Below are 11,709 nucleotides of genomic sequence, written 5' to 3' on the forward strand. Positions count from 1 at the left end.
TTTGTGCCTGTATGGGGCTCCTGGGTTGGCAGAAGCATCCCTGATTCTGAGCAGGGACAGTTGGCTAATCAAAAGGGGAACTCCCAGGCAGGCACTGTCCCAGCCAGATGGGGAGAGGGAGGTTCTCTTTGACCTTCAGCCTCCTCTACACCCTGCTAAACTGGTTTGGAAAATCCCCAGAACTTAGGGGAGTGGGGGGTGAGCAGCAGGGGGCTACAAGTCAGGACTCCTGGGTTCTATCCCCAGCTCTGACAATGGTGTTTAGAGAACCCACTCCCCACTCCTTGTCCCTGCCTATATTGCTCCTGGGAATCAGGACTCCTGGGTCCATGTGTGTGTCAGGTCAGAGAACTCAGGACTAATGATACCCTCAGCTGGGACTGGGCCATACTGGGCACAGGGGAGATGCCTTGGGGATCTCTGTGGCACCTACTGGTGCAGTACTGAGCAGTGGGGGGTCACCAGGTGGGCAAGCTCCTAGGGCCCAGTCAGTGCAGCCACAGCAAGTGAACTGATACATGTGCCCTGCCTAGGAAGAGCCACACCCATCCAGTTAAATGGCACATGGTGCCCGACCAGGCCATGCCTCCTCCTCCTTATTGGTCCAGGCCTTGCTCCCTCCTGCCCTCATGTCTTGGCTTTGCCCATCTTAGCCTCTGCCCCCCACCCCGGGTCCTGGCCCCATCCTGTTCCCCTCTAGATACATCTTGTCAAGGTAAAAAATGCCATTCTCATGGTGCTAGGAATTGCCACCTACCCACCACTCCCAGACCCCAGGGAAGGGGCCATTAACTCCGCCCCTTGGGGGTGAGGGCATGAGGAAAAGGGTTCACAAAGAGGTGCGGGGGCTGGGCAGTCACTCCACACCCACTGGGAGAAGCATTTCCAACAATGTCCCCCTGCTCTTGACTAGATGCTGCTCCTGCCCAGAGCCAGAGATAGAACCTAGGAGTCCTGACTTCTCACTAGACCATGCTGCCTCTTACACCTACTACAGAGCCCCTCCACTCCTTGGGGTCCATGCTTCCTCCATACCTCTCCATGTTCCCTCTGGGATGGGGCTCCAGCAATTCCCCCACGTATCTGGTGAAAGGTTTGGGGTATCATCACTGACATCACAGGGGGCTGCCTGTTAACACTGTAACCAGGCAGGACAGGCATCCCTGTGATTCCTGTGACCAACATGATATCCTCCTGGTAACCAGGTAACTGTGTCCCTCCTGCTACCTAGGTAATCATCCCCCCACCCCTGGTAACTACAACAGTGACCTGCTGTAACCATCCCCTCTGTAACTAGGTAACCATTCTCTCATCTCTCCAGTAACCAAGGCCGCATCTTCCTGATAACTGTCCCTGTACCCCAGCTGGTGCCATCCTGGTCCCATGGGTTCCATGCTAGAAGCTGCCCAGAGATGGTAGTGTGTCAAATTCTGTGAAGTGTTCTCTCAGCTCTGATTCAGGGTCCTCCCAGTGACCCAGCACCTATTGCAGCCACAGATACATGGAACCAGGATCACTTCCCAACATTTCCCCTGCCATCACAACTCTACCACAACAACTTTGTGTTGCTATTCATCCCCTGGTCAGTAGCTCCTCCGTCTCAGAGCAATGGTCAGGCCCTCTGCAAACCCAGGTAGGCATAGCTGTATTAGTTATACCCACCCACAACCCCATAGCCTGCTCCCCCAACCCTTCCCACTAGCCCATTAAATATAAAGGAGAGGGAACTAGTTTTAATTAAGATGCTGGCACATGTGAACAGCAAAGCTCTAGGGTTAGCAGTGCCTGAGAATTTCACCAGCAAGCCAATCAATGCTTTCAGGAGCCTCAGATCAATGGGACACAGCTGCAGATCATCTCCTGGTTGCTGTCACTTAAAGCAAGGTCCCAACACAAGGACCAGACTGCAGAGTAAGCAGAGACAGCATTAAAAGAACTGTATTTTTTCTGGATGATAAACTGATTTAGAAGCGCCCGAACACAGTTATCAGCCAGAAAAATCATAAAGGAAACATGCCTTATAACAAGAGACTCCTGGAGCTTAATCTGTTTAGTTGAAGAAAGAGAAGGTTAAGGGGTGACTTGATCCCAATCTATAAGTACCTATATGGAGAAAAAAGCCTTTAATAATGGACTCTTCCATCTAGCAGCCAAAGGTCTAACACAAGCCAAGGGCAGGAACTTGAAGCTAGACAAATTCAGACAGGAAATAAGGACCAATTTTTTAATAGTGAAGTAATTTAACCATTGGAACAACTTACCAAGAATTGTGATGGATTCTGTATCACTGGCAAATTTTAAATCAAGATGGGATGTTTTTTCTCTAAGATCTTTTCTAGTCCCAATGGGAATTAATCATGGCCATCCTATGGCCTGTTATGTAGCAGGCCTGACTAGATAATCGTAGGGGTCCCTTATAATGTATGTGGAGATTTTCTTAGTATCAGCTGTTTATTTACACTAGATCCACCAGTCCTGAACGAGAGGTGGTTGCAAACTGCACAGAGGATGATCTTTTCTCTCAGAGATCTCAGACAGAACACCAGTGCCTGGGTCCCAGGGAGGTCTCCAGTTAGAGAGATAAAGGCAGGAAGCAAACTCTAGCTGCTTGTAACAGCTACGTCCCAAATGAATGAGCATTACAAAACTAACAATGAAGCAAATCTTCAGGACTGAACGCTGCTTGCAGTAAGACTGTTTGAACAGCGCACCCTCCCATAGCAATGTTATCACAATATTGTTATACTAGGAATCAAGCATGTTGGGCACTGCACAGACCCACAACTGAGATCAGGGCCCCATCATCCCCAGAGATGCCTGCCATCTCAATCCGGCCCAAGACAGCTCTGCTAATGCCCCTCAGTCCTGACCTGCCCCCATCCCAGACATGTTTTTGCTGGGTTTATGGCATAAGGGAGGTAGAGGAAACTGAGTCAAGAAGCAACAAACTCAGTTCACAGGGGACTCCTAAAATCTAAGCAAATTCTAGCCTCTGCAGAGGGCTTTATAATGGAACACAGATGCGAGAAAAGAGAAGGCCAGGGTTCCCCACAGGCTTAGGGGCTGCTCACAGCCCTTCATCCCCACTCCCTAGCAGCCCCATTACAACCCTTATGCCCCTGGCACAACTTGAAAGCCCTTGTCTGTTGTGTCTGATTTGGGGGAAGCCCTGTCAGGTACAGGGAGCTGGGGGAGTGAGGTTGCCCTTCTCACCTATGGCCAACAGGTGGCAGAGTTTTGATGTGTAGGTGGGGGTGTGTGGAGGGGACTGAGGATTTAAAAAACACCTTGCAAACATAGCAGAGTGGGTGCTAGGGAATGGCCTAGCACCTGCAGCTTCTGCTCCATTGTCCTAGCCCTTCTCCCACAGCTGTTAATGCCCCTCAATCCTGACCCAGTCTCCTTGCCCCAGCTCTGCTAGTGCCCCTCCGTCCTGACCCATAGTGTCCCCTCACCCCCCTGACAATTGGACCTGCTTTCCCCCTCCCTAGTATCCCAGCTTTCTAGCTCCCATGCAGCCCCCATGTATGTATGTGCGTGTAATTGATCCTGTTCATAACCGAGCCAGGGGCAGGAGTCTAGGATGCAGCTACCTCTGGGGTGGGGTTATTTATATAGGGACTGCGGACCAAGGAGAACATCCCTTACCAAACACCACCACCCCCCTTCCCTCCGCAGTACAGCAACCCCCTTGACTCCCTAGAGCTGTCCTACAGCATTGGGGTTAGCACTGGCTGCCGGGGAGTGTCCCCTCCTGAGTTCCAAGCCCGCTCCCTGCAGCCCAGCACCCCTCGTTCTGCTCGCCAGGAAGCAATGGGTCCGAGCAAAGGAGAAAAGATCCATTTTAATTTTGTCTACAAAGTTCCAAAGCTCAGTGCATTCTGGGATGGGGTGAGGGGCGGTCAGGTGCTTGGGAGAGAGATGGGGTCATGCATTAGGATGGTCAGAGGTCAGGCGTTGGTGTGAGAGAGTGAAGTGCCAAGGTCAGGAATTGGGGGTGACAGGATGCAGGGGAGTTTGGGGGCTCATGGGGTGGGGCACACAGGGGTGTGGACCGTCTGAACAACCCCTCCTGACCCACTGCTTCTGGCGCCCAGCTGCTGCCTCAGTTGCTCTATGCGTTGCTCCATCTGGTGAGTGAGTGGGTGCCTTGCCCCCAGATGCCGCCGGTAATCTGGGAGGAAAAACTGGTGATAAACACTGGCTCACAGCCCCTGCCATAGGGAAGAAGGGGGCACTGTAGGTGCAAGGGCTCCACCTAGTGGGCACAAGTAGCTGCATTACAGGCTCACCCCATCCCTGCCCTATGAGGAGTTAGCCCCATGCTGGGAAGCCACCTTCCCTCCCCCATTCCCCAGCGTTTTATGGCAAGCTTTATGTAACCCTTGGGCCTGCTCTTTGCAGGGTTTCCCATCTATCGGCTGGCATTGCACAGCATGTGCTGATTGGCCAAGGGAAGGAGTCAGGGTCCTGGAACTGGGGGGAGGGTTGGACAGGCTTGGATTCTGGACAGTGTCACTCCACTGAACTGTGTTGTGCTGCCCAGTGTTGTTGCATTGCCACAGGGGGGTATGGGGGGGGTCATGTGGTATAACGTTGTTGTGTCGCATTATGTTGCACCAGGGGGCTCACACAGCGCAGTGTGATTGTACTGTTTCACCCAGCGCAGCATGGTTGTGTGGTGTTACACTGCGGGAGGGTGGGGGTGAGGTGTCACGTGGTATGGATGGTTGCGTGGTGTTGCTGGGGGTGTGTCACCTGGCACAGAGAGGTCACATAGTGCTGTATTGGGTTGCACTGGGTGATTCCATTCGGCTGCCATGCTGTATTGGTAGGTTGCATGGTGTCACCCTGCTGCATTATACAGCATCGGCTGGGGTGAGATCCCATTCCCCGCTGAGCTGACATCCCCAGCTTTACGCCCCACCCATCACCCCTGCCCCCCTCACCTTTCAGGGTCTCTGTTAAGATCGCTAGCACCTCTTCCTCCATCAGCCCCAGGAGGGGCAGGGGCACCTGTGGTGGGAGGGGTGGCTTTACCACTGGAGGCTCTCAGATCTGGGAGGGGGTATCCCCCCTTGGAGTGGGGGAGCTCAGTGTCCAAGAGGTGATTCCCTGCAGCCCTGACCCTCTCTGGGGGGATTTCCGAGCACTCATCCACATGATGAGAGCCTCAGTTCTCAGTGGTGCCCTGAGATTGGGGGAGGGCACTGCAAAGAGGCCCCTTCCCCATTGACATAAGACTCGGGTGGGGCAGTTAACTTTGTGTGTGTTCCCTGGGGGTGAATGGAGGGAACTCAGGGGATCATGAGACATGCCTAGGCTGGAGTTCCCCATGAGAGCCCCAAACTGGAGCATCAGAGGTGATGAGGGATCACATGGGGGGGACTGACTCAGTGGGAGGGAGCCCCATAAGAGGGCATCAGGAGGGACTGGGGTAATCAAGGCTGGAAGACAGGCCATCATGAGGGGTCAGGGAGATTGTGGGGGACACTCTAGGGGCTCAGGGAAGGGGTACTGAGAGGTAGTCAGAGGAGGCTGGGGGCAGGTGCACTGAGTGGGGCAGGGCTCAGGTGAGATGGGAGGGGGCTGGCAGGAGGCTCAGGTCTGGGCAGGGTGGGGGCATACCATCGGAGGGGAGAGAAGGGCCCCATAAAACCATGGGGTGGGGGGGACAGACTCACAGCTGCTTTGCAATCCTGCTCGTGTTTCTTCAGCTGGTGTTTGTAAGATTCATTCTGGACCATTGAGGATGAGAGGAGAGTGTGAGATGGGAGCAAACACTGTCATGCCCACCCTGCACCCCACCCTGACTGCCTGGGACCACCCAATGCCCCCTGATGCCCACCCCCACCTTGTACCATACTGTGATTGCCTGGGACCACCCTACACCCCCCTGCCCCGCACATCTACCTTGCCCTCCATCCTGACTGCCTGGGACCACCCAATGCCCCCCACCCAGCACCCCATTCTGACTGCCTGGGACCACCCAACACCCCCTGCTTCCCACCCTCACCCTACACCCACCCTGACTGCCTAAGACCATTCAATGCCATGCCCCCCATCCCTGCTTTCTAGCTAGCCCCACCCTAGCTATCCTGGGCTTCCTCCCTGTCATAAATAGTAAGGGAAGGATAAACACCTTTAAAATCCCTCCTGGCCAGAGGAAAAACTCTTTCACCTATAAAGGGTTAAGAAGCTAGGATAACCTCGTTGGCACCTGACCAAAATGACCAATGAGGAGACAAGATACCTTCAAAGCTTGGGGGGGGGGGGGGAAACAAAGGCTTCTGTCTGTGTGATGCTTTTGCCGGGGACAGAACAGGAATGGAGTCTTAGAACTTAGTAAGTAATCTAGCTAGAGATGCGTTAGATTCTGTTTTGTTTAAAAGGCTGATAAAATAAGTTGTGCTGAATGGAATGGATATTTCTGTTTTTGTGTCTTTTTGTAACTTAAGGTTTTGCCTAGAGGGATTCTCTATGTTTTGAATCTGATTACCCTGTAAGGTATTTACCATCCTGATTTTATAGAGGTGATTCTTTTACTTTTTTTCCTTCAATTAAAGTTCTTCTTTTAAGAACCTGATTGCTTTTTCACTGTTCTTAAGATCCAAGGTTTGGGTCTGTGTTCCCTTATGCAAATTGGTGAGGATTTTTATCACGCCTTCCCCAAGAAAGGGGGTGTAGGGTTTGGGGAGGATTTTTTGGGGGGAAACACGTTTCCAAGCAGGCTCTTTCCCTGTTATATATTTGTTAGATGCTTGGAGGTGGCAGCAATAAAGTCCAAGGGCAAAAGGTAAAATAGTTTGTACCTTGGGGAAATTTTAACCTAAGCTGGTAAAAATAAGCATAGGGGGTTTTCATGCAGGTCCCCACATCTGTACCCTAGAATTCAGAGTGGGGAAGGAATCGTGACACTCCCCATGCAGAGAGAGCTGAGAGGTGAAGGGGAGGAGGCCTGGGGGAAGGCCAGGCTGTTCCCAGGTTTTCTGGGTTAAACTTAGCTTCCCCATCCTACCAGGGGCTTTGTAATACTGGATTCCAGGAGACTCACTGGCTAGCTTGGAGCAGGCTGCGCAGGGTCCCTGCAGATCCTCCCAGCTGTGTCACTCCCAAGGTGCAAAGGCTCTGCCAGGAGTCTGAACTTGCTGGGACCGGCCATGGAGCCTCAGAGGGTGCTGGAGCCCAGAGGCCCAGCCTTGGGGGCAGAGCCACTGGACTTGCCCTGGTGAAATGCTGAGCTCAGGGTCTGACAAATAGTAGGGCTCCTCCCAAAGGGACAGTAAGAGTACCTACAGATCCAAGATGGGGAGTCCGGCTGTATCCACCTGTGTCAGCTGGTCCACATGGTAACCCTGCTGGTGTGCCAGTCTCCAGTGGCTGATGTGACTCCCCATGGTCCATATAGTGTTGCCCTTGCCTGAGAGGGCAGAGTGGCTGAGCTGAGGGTAGTGGGGGGGGGGGGCGCTCAGTCTATAACCGCCACCCACCACAGATCCAAAAGCACACAGGTATCCCTTGCGTGGTGCTGAGATGCAGCCACCTCTGGGGTGGAGAGTGGGGGCTGTTTACACAGGGATTACTCCCCCCCCCCAGACTCACCTGAGAGGGTGGTGCGTGACTCCAGCTGGGAGAGGTGGTCTGAGCTCTCTAAGACTTCAGCGGCAGGCCCAGGTTCCTGGTGGGAGGAATCCCTTTAGAGCCCAGATGCCTCCTAACTCTATCTCCAGGCCTTCCCCTCCTCCTGCGGCTTTGCACCCCTGGCATCTAAGAGGCGGCTTCCTTTCCCACCTTCTCCCCGACAGGCAGCCCCTTCCTTGGAGTGGGGAAGTGTGCAAGTCAGATGCCCAAATCCTACTGCCCCCCAGCCCTCCTACCTCCTGACATGCACTGTCTGGTTCTTCTGGGTCATTGTGGGGTGGAGGGGAGGTGCTCCCAGGTGACCTGCGGGTGGAGAGGGTATCCTGGTGAGAGGATAGTATCCCCCGCCCCACCCCGGATCAGACCAATGGGCCCATCTAGCACAGTATCCTGTCTTCCCCTCTCCCTACCCAGGAGCAGACCTGTGGGCCCATCCAATCTGGTATCTCCCTCCCCCAGGTCCAGGCCAGGCTGTGTTCGGGGGGTGGGGGCTGCAGTGGAAATTCCTTTAGCACCGATCAGCTAAAAGCTTCTGGGAGGGGGGTGGATTCCATTAGGGGCATGAGAGTGGAATCCCCTGGGGGGGCAGGGAGCCGATGGGGGGATGGAATGGGGAAAGCAGCATCCCTGGGGTAGGTAGGGAGCCAGGATGGAGAGGCTGCTGCTGCCCCATATGGCAGATCAACCCCCACCCAATGGGGCTGAGCTGTCTGCCCCCCATGGGTCTTTGACACCTGGGCATGCCCCAGTCTAGTTGTGACCCCCCTGACCCAGCCATGCCCCCCCAGAAGAAAATTGCCCCATGGATCCAGTATTACAAATTAACCCCCCTACCCCAACTTTGTCCCTCCACCTCTAGTGACTGGGGATGGAGGGGCCCAGATGCCAACTCCACCATCCCACTCTTACCCCTCAGCAGCATCCATCATCTGTTCCCCCTGCTCCAGCGCCTTCTGCTGCAACAACGGAGTAGGTTAAAGCAGATTCAGCTGCATCCCTTTCAGTGACACCCCAGAGTGCCCCAGTCCCTCTCCCAACACTGTGGTGTCCCCCCACTCTGCAGTGACACCTGCCAGCACCCCACATCAGTATTGGCACCATACAGGGATCCCCAGGATTAGCCTCCCCCTAATATAGGGATGGCATTGTAGGGGATTGGGCACCTCCGAGACACTAACTAAGCCCACTCCTCCCCCCTCCGCACACCCCAGTCCCATCCCTTACCTCCTGGGCAGTGCTGGGGTCAGGGGAGAGGCTCCACGCAGAACTGAGGAGAGAGGCAGGGCTTAGCAGGAGCATCACAGATTTACTGAGGTGCACTGTGCTGGCAAGCATGTCCAGGAATGCCTCCATGGGCATGCCAGGCCATGGGGTTAGAGTGAGCACCTCTACTCCAGCATGCCTAGGCAGGGCCCTCGGCTCTCCAGCGCCCCATGTGTCTCTGTATCTCCCCAGCGGTTCCCCTGAGTTCAGCATTCTGCAAGCGACCCAGTGCAGCCTGTCCAGAGCAAGCCAGTGTTTACTAGTCCTGTGGGTTCCAACATCGCAGGGTCCTTAGCTCAGCACAGAAAGCCGGGCTCAGCCCGGAGTCCATGCTGGAAACTACCTACTCTGTTTCTGCCTCCTCCTCCTTTTCCCGCCAGAGCCTCGCTCGCTGCCCCCTGGCCTGGGCAGCCAGATTCTTAATCCAGCAACCTAGAAAAATAGGGCTGGACCACTGAGTCCTGGCCTTGCTCTAGCAGCAAACCTGTTATAGGATCCTGGTTGGAAATTTACCCAGCTTCATCCTCAGGCCGGTTGGGGTGTTTGCCAACCATTCCTCCTACTGGGAGGTTGCTCCAGACCCTCCCTCCTCTGCTGGTCACAAAACTTTTTCTCACATTCAGCCTCAGTGGATTCTTGGCCAGGTTATCCCCCATTGTTCTTACACCAACACTCGTCGCTCATAAGGCCCCAGTGTGATTGTCCAGTCTGGCCTCCGGCACCACGGGCCATAGGGCTGCCCTGAATTAATTCGCATTTGAACTAGGGTAAATCTGGACTTTGGTGGCCCTTTGCTAGACTGAAGAACCTTCTGTTATCATGTCTGTTCTCCAGGCAGGTGCCTAGAGACTGGGAGCAAGTTACCTTTTCACCTTCTCTTGGTTAAATGACAGCAATTGAGTCCTGCATTGTGCCAGTAAGGCATCAGGATAAGGCATTATTACCTGCCAGTTGCCCCTGTGCCTACATGGAAACAGATTTCAGAGTAGCAGCCGTGTTAGTCTGTATTTGCAAAAAGAAAAGGAGTACTTGTGGCACCTTAGAGACTAACAAATTTATTTGAGCATAAGCTTTCGTGAGCTACAGCTCACTTCATGCATCCGATGAAGTGAGCTGTAGCTCACTAAAGCTTATGCTCAAATAAATTCGTTAGTCTCTAAGGTGCCACAAGTACTCCTTTTCTTTTTACGTGGAAACAGTCCTCCAGATTAAGGCAGGGTGAGAATTAAGTGGATTAACTGCTCCTGGTCCAAGAGCATCCACATATGGAGTTAATCAGGAATAGAGTGCCTTGTTCCAGATTAGTTTAATCTGGATTAGGATAATTTGAGATAAGGCACTCTGATTCTGAAATTAGGGTATCCACAAATGGAGTTAGGAATCATGAATGAGGAATAGCTCTTGAGTAGACAAGGCTTTGGTGCCCATGTGCAGCCCTGCGGGGCTCCCGGGTTCGCTCCAGGGCTCTGTTCCTAGGGAGAGTTCTTGTTGTTGCACCCATCCCCAGCCAGAGAGAGCCGCAGCTGTCCCGTCTCCCCTGCCCTGGAGGGGAAAGTAACCCTTCATGCCCATGGGATGGCAATCCCAAGGGCATGGGGAAACCAAGTCATACCTATTGTTCTTACAAATATGGCAGCAATTCCTACATTTTCCACAGGGTGATATCACACACATTTACCCCCACCCCAGGTTTAGTCCGGCATCTTCCCCTGCTAACTTGGTATCCTGGCTCCCCCAGGGAACCATGCAGCCCTGTACCCCATGCCTTCGGGGTGATATTCCCAGCATCCTCTGCGCTCACCATCTGCGCAATTCCATCTCGCCGTCCAGTTCCATTCCTGCAATACCCTGTAATGGACCAGGAAACCATTAATGGGGTATTCCTCCCTCACAGCCCCTTTGCTGGAAGGGGGTTATCCAGAGGATTGGAACTCTCCCAGATGCTACTGCCACCCCTCTGTGAATTGGGGCCCAGCTCTCCCAGACACCTTCCTTGAAATTGAGACCCAGAGCCCCTTCCTGAATGGGGACCTCATGCCCCCAGATTCCTGCCCTTGAAACCAGGACCAGTGCCCCAGATGCACCCGCCATTGAAATCAGGATCCAGTGCCCTGACAGGCCCCCCCAAACTGAGACATAGTGTCCCCAGATGCCTTCCTATCCATGTGGCATCCTCCATTGCACACACCCCCGAGGGATTTTGGGGGTGTCACCTCACATGTCCTGTTACCTGCTCTGTGTCCGGCTCATCTCCACTCTTCATGATGCCCCAGGGACTTGGGTGAGCTCAGTGCCTGAGACACCAAGGGGAGAGGAAGTGTCAGAGCCAGCGGCCCCCACCCAATCCACCCCCTTTTAGCCCCCCCACATTCCTATCCCCCACATGCCCTTGGTACCCAATCATCCCCACCCCAGCTCTCCTGTTGAGCCCCCACATCCTGCATGCCCCTTGTGACTCGGTCACTCCTTCCAACGTCTGTCTACCCCTCCACACACACCTGCTAACCCGCCAAACCCAGCCTCACACCTTTGCCCCCCATTTAACTCCTCCACTCCCCCTCTCTCATCAGACTCCCACCTACTTTGTGCCTCCCTACACCCTTCCACGATGGGACACCGAGAGAAGTTGGAGTTTGGTGGGGTTAGGGACCACAATGATCATGTACCCCCCCCAAAGGAAAGGATGGACTCACAGACACTCCACTCAGACCAGGATGCTGTGGTGCCCTGAGGTGATGCCATGGCAACTGGAGAACCCTGCTGGGCAACAGTCTCCAGGCCCCCACATCCCATCCCAGGGACCCC

Source organism: Dermochelys coriacea, chromosome 7 (genome assembly GCF_009764565.3).
Source record: "Dermochelys coriacea isolate rDerCor1 chromosome 7, rDerCor1.pri.v4, whole genome shotgun sequence".
NCBI classification, from domain to species: Eukaryota; Metazoa; Chordata; order Testudines; family Dermochelyidae; genus Dermochelys; species Dermochelys coriacea.